The 14695-nt window shown below is 35.9% G+C and overlaps 1 protein-coding gene across 8 annotated transcripts in view; it reads right to left on the bottom strand.

The window, feature by feature from the left end:
• The window catches only part of Calx (sodium/calcium exchanger 3), a 646863-nt gene that overhangs the window by 471906 nt on the left and 160262 nt on the right, over nt 1-14695 (bottom strand). The gene's annotated exons all lie outside the window — the stretch shown is intronic.

The following is a 14695-nucleotide window of genomic DNA, read 5'->3' as shown; positions in this document are numbered from 1 at the left end:
GAGCGGGGGAAGCACATATTTTTGTTCGGATTTCATATTAAATTCTGGGTCCATGTCTCACAGACGCTTGGAGATTTTACTTTTATGCACAGCCCTATGTCAGTAGTAGCCGACTTTTTTTTATGATCGAGGAAGGGGGGGTGGCTCACGGTAGAGTGCTTAGATCCTCTGGTGCGTGAGGTCCCTAGTTCTATCCCTGACCAAGTAATCTTGTGGTTGACATCATGATGCTCGTTGATTATCTCGGGGTACTCCCGTTTCCTCCCACTTTCTCATTCCACCAATTCTTCCATCATCATTCACTTGCTTTAATCTCCTTTAGCCTTTAATCCCTTTAGCCTTTAATCCTTTAGCCTTTAGTCCTTAATCTCCTTTAATCAGGCATTAGCCTCTCATTTTTTTTAAATGATTGAGGTCTACTTCTCATTTCAGAAATCACTATTGGAATACTAATCTATTCACTAGCCTGGCGGAGGGAGTTATAAAAAAAATATAATGAATTGATACAACTTATAAGACACAGACCATCACGAGCTACGTTTCACGACTGTCCGGTCGATTAGTAAGACCGCGGTTAACGTATTGATCGTCTCATGTATTACAAATACTTATTTTTGTGTTTCCTTACGAAGTACCATTATATTAGTGAATATCCAAAATGTGTGGATGGGGAACCAAAGTAACGAGAAGTTGATGAGCTGGATTCGAGTTTAAAGTCCCTCTCAGCACCGAGACTTTATAAAATGTAGAGCTACAGTGTAAAGTGGTATCCGAATCATCGTAATATGTTTCAATTTGAATGCTCTATCCACTGGGAATCGAACGTGTGCATTAAAGGCAGGTGTGCTAATCACTAGACCAGCGGAAAGGGTCGAACACAGTGGCAAAATAATCCTTTAGGGAGACGATAACTGTGTTCTCTGTATCATAAAATGAATATCCATTTCATAATTATAAGTTTGCCATATCCCTTTTTGAACCATAAAGGAGACGAAACTGGCCATCCAGGAACCATCTCGATCAAATTGGGATGTACGAGGTAAAGACATTTTTTTTTCTAAAACGTCCTACATTTATTCCTTACATGTTGAAAGGAAAAGGATATAGTAGAACTACAAATAAACCAACTTAATCTTATTAACAGTAAAACTGTTTAAAGGATAGTACTTCGCACTAATTTTAATGAGTCCAGTATTTCGACAGTTACAAAGAGTTAGGTAGTTGCCTTTATCCCCAACAGGCACAATGTTGAATGACCTTTGTCCTTGAATTATGTCATTCATAGTTCTTAACCTTTGAAGGGAAATATTATTTTTACTTGTGTGCAAACTATATTTGCAAATGAATGATGATCAAATTGTAAGAATATAAAATTAGGACGAATCGGAAAACCCGAAAAAAAAAAAAAACACACGTAGCTTTAGATCAAACCACTAAGCTATTGTGTTCCAAATAGGGCTAATGACAACATCTTATACATTATTTTTGTAATACAAAACGTTTAAAGTACGAGTATTGCTATCAAGTACTATATATAAAATGTGCCAAGAACTATATACCAAATATGTCAAGTACGAGTATCACTGCCAAGTACTAAATACAAAATAGGCCTATATCAAGTGTGAGTATATTTGGCAAGTACTATATACAAAATGGGTAATTTATTTAGTTTACCCTCTCACGTTATATATTGAGGCTGAGAGACACTGTGATGATGTGACGGATAGTATAATGACGAAAGTGGGAGGAAATAGGAGAAGCCCGAAAAAATTCAAGCACACGGTGTTCGTTCACTACAAACCCCACTTGGCGTAAGCTGGGATCGAACCAGGGACCCACGAGCTCAAAGTGAGAACTTTATCACTGAGCCACTACAGCTCCGAAAATGACTCAAGTAGTATATATCAAGTTCGAATATCACTGTCGACTACTATATACAAAATCTATAAAGTAGCTACTACCTACAAAATCTAAGTATTATATACAAATTTTCGTAGTTTCGTTTTATAAGCTTAATATGGACACTGTCAGAGCTACTGAATCGCTCTGTGGGATAGATTTTCTACATTTGTAGTAGCAGAAGTTTAAGAATATTATCAACTCGTTAGTGTCTCTGCGAAGCATTTGGAACTGTTTATGGCTTCCACATATTGGCAGTATGCCAATAACATCACATAACATCAAAGTGAGCGATGGAAGGAGAGACAGAGAGAAAGATGATGGCGCTTAAAGCATCTGAACACTGATTTGCATATCGTGATGTCAATTGACAAAAGCGAACGCAGCTCCACCTTGTAATAAATGACAGAAGTAATCACACTGCACCCTATTATCTTCCAATTCAAAAGACGCTCCAAATTAGGCTTACGACTTATTGATGAAGTATGTGGTACTGCATTGCGACTTTTTCTGTTATGACTTCTAAGTAACTTCAATTTGTATACATGTGCAAGGCTATATCTGTATATGAATGTAGATATGAACCTAAGTAAATTCAATTATATATATATATATATATATATATATATATATATATATATATATATATATATATATATATATATATATATATATATATATATATATATGAAATCTTTAAGTTTTTACGTCCCACGGTTATGCCGGTTAGGCTAAAGGAGACGGTGATAATGAGAGATGAGTGAAATGGTGGAATAAAGAAAGTGGGAGGAAACGGGAGAACCCCGAGAAAACCCACGAGCACGGTGTTTGTCCACCACAAAGTTCACTTGGCGGGGGCTGGGATCGAACCCGGGACCCCAAGCACCAGAGGTGAACGCTCTACCACTGAGTCACCGCATACGTGTATCGAAGAGGAATTTTAAAAAATACAACTCCAAGTATGACTGAATAAAATGACAATATTCTAGCTAGATCGTACTCTGCAGTTGAAGAAATGACACAAGCAAGTATACCTCCACTTGTCCAAATCGTAATCGATACCAGTTTTTAAATGTTATACTTGAACGTGGTTTCTTTGTTGAATTTACCGTAGCTTTTCAGTGCCGAAGCCAGATGAGACGTGGACCTACAACAGAATCTGAACCATAGTAAGGCACTCGACTGCTTTCTTATCTGGAATTAAACACAGAAACTCGTGAACTAAACGTGTGTGCAGGGAAAAAGAGCAAATGTGGTTTAATTATAGCGTATACATACATATAAAATGCTATTGAATTCCTCTTTTTCTGTGCTCTTTAACGCTTTTCTTTTGTAGCCAAGGGCATCCGCTTTTTAAAAATCCTAAACAAAGGCGGCTCTTGAAGGAAGTTACACCAGTATAAAGTAAAATTTTTATTACTTCAAACCAAGAACAGAAGCCTTACCTAACGTTCCCATTCTTGTATACAAGAATAAGCATGTTTTAGATAAGTTTTTGCTTAATTTGTACGTAGCACTTGTAATATTTGAACCTCAGTGGGACGCTAATGGGGAATGGTGGAAACTTCATAATCACTAATTCCATAATTTATACGGTTCACATCAAATTCTTACTGATATTAAGTCTACGAGATTCAGGTGGACAGATCACATAGCCAGAATGGAAGAAAGTAGAAACGGTTTCAAAATTTTCATTAGGGAAAAGATCATTAGGAAGACCTAGGCGCAGATGGGAGGAGGACAATATTAAGATGAATCTCAAAGAAATAGGAATACAAAATAGAAACAACATTGAAACTCTGTGTTCCATAGGCCATTAAAGAGATGAATGAAGAGTTGGAGACAAGGAATTCTGTGTATCTTCCAGAGCAGTGGCGTACACAAAGAGGGTTTCGGGGTTTAACCTCCCTCTAGGAAGATAAGGAAAAATAAACGTATACCGGCATACGAAGATCATGATTATACTGAAAGGATATGAGATTGAACACTACGCCGCTAATCCTGAACATATGTGTACACATAAATTTTCACACAGTCTACGTTGAATTTAGACCTTATTCCTCAGGGAGAGCGTTTGAAAATTCAAGTCCAGCGTTTCAAAATTCAAGATATGTCAATATTATTGTTATAAAAGGTGATGGTTCCTTAGAAAGGGGTGAAATGTCTTTTACTGCATTTATATTTCATTTATCTAGCGGTACATCCCTGTAATTTTTGAATACCTTAGACATTTTTCAAAAAAAAAAAAAAAAAAAAAAAAAAAAAATTGGAAACATTCTCCTGCAGCAGAATGAAGATAGTGGAGGTCAAATATTGCAAATGCAAAATCCGAATTTTCACTACAATGGAACATTAGTAATATATTTTTTCAATAAATGCATTTTAAAAAATAGTTGCTATTCATTTGGGGATCGAAGATAATAATTGTAGTCGTATGAAACAATGTGAACCTAACTCAATGAATTATGAGATATTTAAAGTGTTTATTATAAGCTTAGACAGTGGTACTACTTTAGAACAGACTCCACACAAAGCAGTGTTGCCAATTTAACAATTTTATAGCTAAATCTAACCATTTTCACATGTTTAGTCAGTAAAAATGTAGTTTAGCTCTATAATTTTGACCAATTCTGCTTTCAAATTTAGCAGTATCTACCCATTCGTGCTTAACGGTACTGAATTACCTTTAACAATCAAAACTTCTCTAAAATTGTGAATAAAATCATAATAAAATGTTATTTACTGTTTTGCTAATCTCTCGGGCTGTAATAGTACCCGTAGGCCTACATACATAATAAATTATCACACCACAATCTATTTTACATATTTTGTTTATAATTCTCACTTACTAACGTGGTCACAGCGAATCGAGTTTCTAGAAATTCCATAGCTTAATAAATTTACATAGGAGAATTTTCAGTGTATGCTCAGCGTGGACGGTGCATTTATAGTGTTATCCTAAATCAATACTACACCCTATATAAAGCAAGAATCTTCGCAGAAATTAGGGATAAAGGGAGAAATACAAAGGATGTATAATATATCGTCAATGATGCAAGCGAAGAGTACTGTATCTAAATTAGGGATAGCTAATTCCGGAATTCAGAAAGTAAAATCGGAAAAGTTCCGGATTTCGGAAAAATTCTGATGTCGGAAAAAGTCCGGAATTTAGAAAATTCCGATTTCGGAAAGATTCTGGAATTCGGAAAAATTCCGGAATCGGACATGTCACTTTCTGGAATTCGGAAAAAATCCGAAATTTAGAAAATCCCTATTTCGGAATTTTTCCGATATCGAAATTTTTCCGAATTTCGGAAAGTAAAATTTCTGATTCCGAAAAATAAATTTTGTGGAATCCGGATTCTGGAAAATTTTGGTCATCCCTAATATAAATATTTTCAATATGAAAATACATTATTCTGGAATATTTTATTTTACGTGTACCCTAAGACTAAGAAATATTTTCTTGCTTGATTGTTAAATTCTGTTAGAAATAATTGTTAAAAGGGTTTAGCCCAGAGATGCAAATAAGCAACAAAATTATACTCGCCCAAGGAAAAAGCTGCTAGCCTACATCCCACAATAGAAATCATTTACTTACTTCGGTATGATATTAAATACTCACCCGCACCGATGAGCCACTCGGCGAGTGGGCGAGTGCTTATTTGTATCCAGGCCTGTAGCCAGCCCTAAATTTGTAGGCGGGGGGGGGGGATGCAACCATATTATAGTTCATCACCATATTATAGTTCATTTGCCAGTCTACCGTGGAAATTATAGAGGCCCATCAAAATTTAGGCTCTCCTATGCCCCCCTGGATATGGGCCTGTTTTGCATCCCTGGTTTAGCCAGTTAACCCTTTTTTTTAACACATTCATTCATGTTCCGTGACTCGAAAGTTATCGTAATTAATTGAACGTAAATCTCACATGAGCTACACTTGAACTTGCGACTTCGTGCATAAGTGAGATATCTATAATTGTATAGTTTTACCCGCTGTACAAAACCATCAGGTTAAAAAGTTAATAATAATCTTGTATGAAGAATAAGACACACGAAATTTATTGAATTATCTGTATAAAAATGTAATAAAACACTTCAAGTTAAATCCACATATAAAACTTAAAGAAAGAGAGCAATCTACTGAAGGGCTGGTGAACCTGAAGCACGTGTTCTACTATTGGCATGTGCAAAATCAGAAACAGCGGAGGGTAAAAATAAAGGAAAATGAATTTCACAAGTTCAGTTTTTGAGTGGCTTATTTTAATAAGACACTCTATATAAAAATAGCTCACTTAAGCACAACGTTGCAGGCAATGTTAAGTAAAAGAAATACTGTTATTTTTTAAGAAGTAAAGTTAAAAGAAAAGGAAAAAATGAATTTTCTTTATAACACGGAACAAGCTTCTTACATAACGGAGGGTAATGAGAAGGAACTGAAGTAATAACGAAAATATGTTCGAGTGGAAATAAAGTAAGAAGGAAAATGAAAATAAGAAGAAAATAGGAAGTAGAGGGAAAATAAATAATGAATATGCGTACTCTAGTCGATAATACACTACCAGAAGCTTTTCATTAAGTCTTGCTCATTTTTCATTCAGAAATATTTATCCTCTTTCGCAATCTTGTTTTCAGGCGTGTTTCGCAAGTGGATTGTTTTATACGTAGCCATAGTGAAGAACAGAACCAGCGGCGTCGAAACTAGAATATCGAGTTAAGCAGTTGCTTTTCCTTACAATTTTGCACTGAGAAAAAAAATGCATGTGGCGTATGTAAAATCGTATGTTACATTTGTAAATCCTGTAGTTTTTGGACTTAACGTACAGCAAGCGTATAACTGAAAACGTATGTTTTATACTACTTTCTGTATAAGTGTTCCATCTGTACGTTCTTTTCGTATGAAACAATATAGACAGTGAGAATTACACATACAAATGGACGTATATAACATATACCTGACGAAGGTAACATACATATATGTATGTAATATAAGGAAGACTTAGATATCAGACATCCTGCAACGGCATGATGTAATATCTAAGGGCAGTGCCTATGTAGCATACGGATAACATATCTTCCGTACTGATCTTTGTAGGAAGCAAGATGATTCCGTATATTTGTACGCCGTCCGGAGAACGGATTTTTCTCAGTGTGTCGATAGCAATACCTCCCCACTTTTCTTATACAGAACACGGAAAACTAGACACGTTATACCTTTTTATTATTATTATTATTATTATTATTATTATTATTATTATTATTATTATTATTATTATTATTATTATTATTATTATTTTGTATCGCGGATGAGGATACAGTTTATGAAGTTATTTCATACTAGAAATATTGCTAAATAGTGAATCATTTGCCACATAATACTTAAAGCACCATTCAGCTTTTGCACCACGATACCTAAGGAAAATGCTGGGGAAAGTCCCTGTCTAGACAGAGAAATGCTGAATTTGGATCTACCAATTTTAGATTACGAAACAAGAGTGCTTAACGTTGAACTACACTATTCTTTCATAACAACCATCTACACTGAGAGAAATCTGTTGTCTGAATAGCGGCATATTGTACAAATATACGGAATCCTTATCTATACTACAGAAACCAGTACGGAGTGTACAGCTATTCATATACTATATGCAGTTAAAAAGGAAGAATATAATAAAATATATATAGTGGAAACAGTGGCGGCATTTGAGGGAAGTCACATGGGGAAAAATTTAAATTTTATTGCTACAACTTAAAGAAAGAAACCTTACGTATTGTAATAATTCTTGGTATGAAGCCTTCTGAAGCTGTATGGAAGTTTCTTCATTTAACTTGTAATGATTTTGTTTTACCAACGTGCTATCCCTCAACAGCCGCCACTGGCGAAAAGATAAAAGAGAGGAGGAGAAGGAGATCATAACTGTTTGGAGATATTAAAGGCAACAGCTTCATAAAGACTAATAACCCCCCATAGTGGATAGTTACATGATGTCACAAAAAGAAAGGATAAATATATACAAATTCGTTCATTTTGATAAAATGGAAAGCCAACAAAACCTTTAACCACACAGAAGCAAAAACTCAATTTTTTTCATCTTTGGATACTTTCAATTTGTTTAAACTAACGTTGTTTCTATATTCCTTACATGCAACACGTGCTGGTATATTACATAAACTAAGTTTTATGTGCCGAAGAATGAGTACGTGACTTATTTAATAATAATGATAATAATAATAACATTGAAAGATAACTTTTTGACATGTATGGAATATTAGAAAACGAAAATATTTAAAGAAAGATGGCATGTGTACTGGAAACAATGATGTCATGAAAGATGACTTTTTTTTTTTTTTTTTTTTTGTGGAGTCAAGCATGAATTTTGCGTAACTTTTCACGCATAGTTAACGTTTTAATGGAAAAGAATGTCCGTTATGTCGTGACTCTGTTGTTTCGATAGTTTTCATATTGTTAGGGTTCAATAGCTTTCCAGTTGATCCTGATGTCCATATTACATCAGCACAGTCTGTTCTTTGTACAGTTACGTACAAAAATGTATTGCCTCTTTTGTCTTGGAGTCTGTAGCCTATAATTTCTGAGTGGTGTAACCTAGTGGTATTTAACCTGGGGTACACATCCCCTTAGAGGACATGATTACTTCTTAGGGGGTGGGTGAAATTATGTAAATATACCCTAGCATTATATTTATTCTATGCTAACTGTAACATATGGCATAATTCTTCCTTACAGTCAGGTTTATAGTGGAACTGGGTTATTTAATTAGTACATAATAAATTATCTAATTGAGTTGCTTGGTCAAACATTTTCTAAATTTCGAGTAAACTGGGGAGGAAGGAAGATTGACTATTTTCATTAAACATACTAAACAAGCTTCCTATGCTTTATATGCGTACATTAATCAAATAAAACTACTTACATACTCTTCTGTAGTTCGGTCATAACCAGGGTTAAAGTGAAAGGGAACGCCATTCCTGCACTTCCAAATAATACCTATTGTGTCTCTCCATTTCCTAAAAATACAATAGGCAAAGATAGGCACGGGGGACGTCTTGACGCCATGTGTCCCCCTACCTTTTCAGATTCACTTTTAACCCTGGTCATAACCTATTTCACTTAATAAGTCAATTTCACCTGAAATGGTGCTTATCATTGTGTTTGCCCGAGGCATTCAATTTATTTTTGACATAGAAGTTACGTATAATTTGAATTGAGGACAGCTTAACTCTGGGAGTACATGCTTGAATAATAAAGTAATGTTTGAGAGTGCATGTTAAGAAAGATTGGATACAATGTCTCTAACAGAGTTATTCCCAGTAAAATGCTCCAAGATGTCACAGTTTGGTACTCTTCTTTTCTGTGAATCAGATAGCTAGGAGAAGAACTTGGCAAGTAATTTGTCGTTGATAAAATATGGTAGTGATAGACAAACAAGAATATCGAAGGGAAGTTGATGATATTACATGCTCATGAATACTATTGTCCGTCTTCAATGACTTGTCTGTGATACTTAAATTAACTAGAATTTATGCGCAGACGCAACATTGCAATAGTTAGTTGTTTGACTGGATTGGAATTTAGCGTTCTTGTCAGCATCGTCTCGGATTCAAGGTGAATCCGATGCACCGTAATGCGTTCAAACTTTTAAAGTCTTTTCCGCTAGGAATCGAATTCGGAACCTTGTGCCGATGAGCGCAGCACTACGCTCTTTGCAGACACAACAATTGACTTAGAATTAATAATTTCTAGCTGGCGTCTTCTGTATTTGGCTATTGGCAGTTTAATTTTAGTTTCCACTTCTGTCAGCGGTCGGTTGGGGCTATACTTTAGATCCATAATTACAGGATAACTACCAACATTTGCTTATTTTACTTTCCTATCTTACCCCATCCCCTCCATTGTTCAACATGTTTTTCTCTGCTTATCTCAGATTGTAGAAAAAGGCGCTTCTACGTCACACATCGGACAGTTGGAAATGACTGATGTAATTGATGTAAAGCGTCTCATGTCTTATACAAATATTCTTCTCTTTAATTTAGAATGAACTGTATGCAAATTGTACCATGTGTTAAAAATTTCTTTTAAAGTTTTCCCATTATTTCTTTTTTTCTTTTACATGAGATCGCTGTTTTTAACGAGCTGGCTGATCTGTATTTTACCCATTCCACATCTGCTTTCTTCTCTCTCTCATGTTGACTTTGATCATTTTCCATCAACTCTTCTTCCTAGGTCTCCCTCTTCTTCTTTCCCACTTAATTTCGATAATTGAAGAGAAATATGTATGGTTGAATACAGTTTTGAACGTGAACGTATATGTTGATACTTTGGAATATCTTTTAATTGAACATGCATCGATGTACCAGCAACAGCGTTCAATTTCCATAATAGAGACAATTTCGTGTCTCACTAACATTATATCAATGAATATAAAATTAACAAGAATGTGTTTTACTATTTGTTCATTATATTTTCTATCGTCCATTGAAGATCTTTGTCCTAAATAGCTTTTTGCCCGTTGAGCTTGAAACAATAATTTATTTCTGCATTCTAGGAAATTATTGAGGCTTATTATTCCTTTGAGTGTGATTCTGAGTTTGATTACTAGTGTGCGTGTTTGCCTCGAGTACTAATTAGTGTTGCCTAGGAGACAAAAATCTTTGAATTTTACGTCCCACGGTTATGCCGGTTAGGCTAAAGGAGACGATGATGATGAGTAATGAATGAAATGATGGAATGAAGAAAGTGGTAGAACCCCGAGAAAACCCACGCACACGGTGTTTGTCCACCACAAAGTTCACTTGGCGGGGGCTGGGATCGAACCCGGGACCCCAAGCACCAGAAGTGAACGCTTCACCACTGAGCCACCGCGGCCCCCCTGCCTAGGAGACGAGACGAGGCGAGAAATAAGATTTAAATTCTAAAATCTCTACAAGTCTCTACATGTCGTAACATTTTTACAAGTCTCGTCTCGTTTCGAATCTCGCATTGTTTCTCTGACCTCCAAGGGCGCCCATCAGTGGAAGGGGGTAAGGTGGGGCGCTGGCCCCCCTAGAGGAAATCGTAGTTCATAATATCAAAAACCCAATAGAATGTTTACATTAGTTACAGCAAAATTGGAAAATATATTTGAAATGTCGCTTATACTTGGCCCTCCCTTGGAAACCACAAAATGGGCGCCCTTGCTCACCTCGTATGGATTTGTAAGTTTATGTACAAAATTATGCCTTGATTTTTTTTCTTAATTACATCTAGAAGAGATTAGAATCCTTTCCAGTCATGAGAGGTCCACGAAGGATGTGATATTGTAATATTTAATTCATATTTATTATAATTGAAGTATATTATGTAATGACTTTCGTCTCTTTAAGCATTGATAAATGCTCCTTACTACATTCACTTTATCAATTTATGTTTTTTTTTAAATAGTATGGATCATATAACACTAAAACAATGTTTGAAATCTAGCATTTGTGTGAACTAGTTTGTTCACGTGACTGAAGAAATTTCTTGTCTCAAAAACGAGACGAGAAATCTATTTTCAAATCTGAGACGAGACAACAAATTTCTCGTCTTTTCAATAACATTATTACTAATATGAGTAGTGATTCAAATTCCGTTATTGATGCAGGAAATCCGGGTTCGATTTTCGGCGGGAACTCATACAGTTTGGACTGCACGTTATGCTGTTGGTCCACTCTCATTATCTCCCCGCTGCTCTAAAGGACGCTAAACCGTAATCTACCGATTTATCCATCAGCTTTTAATTTAAGTACTTATATATATATATATTATGCCTTGATATACATATATCCTTATCGTTATTCTCAATATATATCCTTAATATTGAGAAAAAACGTTAAACTCAAATCCATCAACAAATCAACTACAGTTAATGGTCAATTTATAATATGCTTTTGTAATTGCAATGACACTACATAGCAGCTGCCGAGTTGGCACCTGGCTTGAAATAATGAATTCGCGATACGTTGTTGCCAAATCATTGGTGAGAAATTTGCTTAATTTCGGGCAAATGTTGGCAAAAATAACATATATACTCTCTTCTCGATAAGAACAAACATCAAGTCGGCTGACAGAGGCGTCATTTAGGGAGGGCAGGAGGGGGCAATTGCCCCTCCCAAGAGTTTGAGGAATATATATACTTTAATCGATTGTCTACTAATATACTAGTACAAAACGTGAAAGTCTTATGTCGGTGGTGCTCTTGCGCCTCCCAAGCGAAGTCTGAAATGACGCCCCTGCGGCTAAATCGGACCTCCACAGTACAACTTTGGCAACGTTGCTGGAAGCAGGTTGGTTTATGTAAGAGAGACCCAACGTCAGAGGTCAAATATAAATTCGACTGCGACACACAACAATGGTTTTCCGTTTGGTTCATTACATTAAAAAATCCGTTTTTAGCGATGCACTTCTACTTACGACGAAAAATGTCTATTTTCAGTTTCAAGACGTAATTTTACTTCATTTTACGGTGGGGACACTGACATCAATGCAGCCTCATGATGTATTATCAAATAGACCATTATGGTTATTTTGAAGGATCTTGGTGTACCGAAAACCCTTTTTTGTATGAACTCTGTCCTATGTGTCCGTTCAGGAGTCACAAGATCACAAGAATTACCTGATTGATGGATTACCATCAATTTTGGCCAGGTAAATGGTTAAAAGTTAGAAATCAAGTTCGCTGATGGCAGTGATCCATTTAGTTGATCCCAGGATATGGTAATCAAAAATCAGTTCCATTTCTATGGGGTTAATGATTGACATCATCCTTGGTTGATAGACTACCTAGTGCTGTTATGATTAGCGGGTTAGTATAACACTTAGGATACAAAATAGTAGTTTGTCCGTGGAATCTATATATTAAAATGCTAGGTTTATATGTTTGTCCCCAATTCATTTCCTTTGTGAGTAAGGAGATGTGCACAGTGAGAAGGACATTCATGGTCATAACAGAACAATGTGCTGAGTAGACAGCCCAGGCCCAGCTAGTCTATATATTAAAATGCCAGGTTTATATGTTTGTCTCCAATGCTTTTGACAATATGCCGTTTTCACTGGTCGATTCCAAATTTTGTGTCCAGTTCTCATTCAAATTTTTAAAAACCGTGTCGTTATTGTTCTATTCAACATTTTAGGGGCCGTGTTGAGCCTATAAGATTAACATTGTTGCAGGCCGAAATTACGGTGTTAGGCAACCAGTAGAGAAGATACGTATGGCCGGTTGACGGTTATTGCAGGCGTTTTGCTTAAATCTGAATGTACACCATATTGCATGTTGGCAACTTCAAAGGTCTCAAGAGATGCAATGAGGCGTACTCGAACGGATCTGTATTTATTTTAAAAAATACTTCCACTTGATATCGTGTTACTTCTACAGGCTTGCTCTCGGTGATTACACTATCCGAGGGAAGGGAAGAAAGAAAGGAGTGGAGAAGGAAGGAAACGGTCTGAGGCCTGTATGTTAGGTACCAACCCGGCATTTGCCTGGTGTGAATGAGGAAAACCCAGAAAAACCTCACTCAGGATGAGTGACCTGAAAAAGCTTTTAAGATTTTTTCGATCGAGTGTCTCCACTGGGAATCGAACTCAATACCATTCGCGGCAAAGACGAAAGCGTTAGCGACTAGGCTACGTAGCACTCGTTAGGGCTGACTTAGGAACCAAAGGTCTGTACATCATAATTAGGGCCAGGAGTTTTTCGCAATTTGAAATTAAACATTTCACATTTTAAATTAAAAATTTCGTTTTTTGTCGCATTTTGAGATATAAAATTTCTCATTTTGTCGCTAAGTAAATTATTTTATAAGCTCTAATATACAAACTCTAATATAGGTCAATATAAGTAATAAACAATAATACTACTTAGGACAATGAAGTTGTTCTTTATGCAGTTACTAACAACAAAGTACTTCTTTCTTCTTTTACATGTCCAAAAACTTAAACTACACTAGCACAGTCTCATTTATGAATTCAATCTTTTCTATACTTGCCTTCTGCGCATTTGCAAAACCTTCCAATGTAATTTGTCGCTTCGTACTGCGTGGTCCACATTCAACTCTGTCTCTGTTACGTTTATGTCCTGCCGACTTTATATGTTTTTGTACAGTATTTTTCTTTTTGCATTCAATGCGTAAATTACAAAATTTACACATTAACGTTAGGATACCACTTACGTACAAGCCTTCATTGAGAAATTCACTTGCGCTATCTTGTACCGTCCCCTTCTTATTCACTATTTTTAAAATTATAGCTTTCTCCACAAAAACATCGAAATGAAGATTTCTGCTGTTTTAACACGACGCTGAATGTTACAAATTCCATAACTACCAGCTATGAACTTCAAACGGAAGTTAGAGTAATCAGCGTTGAGAGTTGCAAATGGAAAACGTTGCTTGGAAAATTTTACTTTTTATTTCTATATTTTAACAACTGAAATTGACGTTTTAAAAAAATTCGCAATTTGTCGCGTTTTACGGCATATTTCGCTCAAAATGTCAGTTATCGCATTTTGTCGCGACTTCAAAATGCTTATTTTCTTACTCAATCTGACGTAGTTCGTCGAAAAACCAACTCTCGGTTTTGTCGAAAAACTTTCGCGATTTCGTAACTTGCGAAAAACTCCTGCCCCTAATCATAATATTTTTTGCAACTTTGTATAGTAGATGAAGGTCTACCACACAGAGAAAAAAGCAACGCATATGGCGTACGTAAAAATGTAGGTTACGTGGGTAAACCCTGTAGTTTTTGGATTTAACGTACGAA

The sequence above is a fragment of the Thermobia domestica genome, chromosome 11 (assembly GCF_964235325.1).
Source record: "Thermobia domestica chromosome 11, izTheDome1.hap1.1, whole genome shotgun sequence".
Classification (NCBI taxonomy): Eukaryota; Metazoa; Arthropoda; class Insecta; order Zygentoma; family Lepismatidae; genus Thermobia; species Thermobia domestica.
Note: the sequence above shows the minus strand (reverse complement) of the source record. Positions and strands in the feature narration are given on the sequence as shown.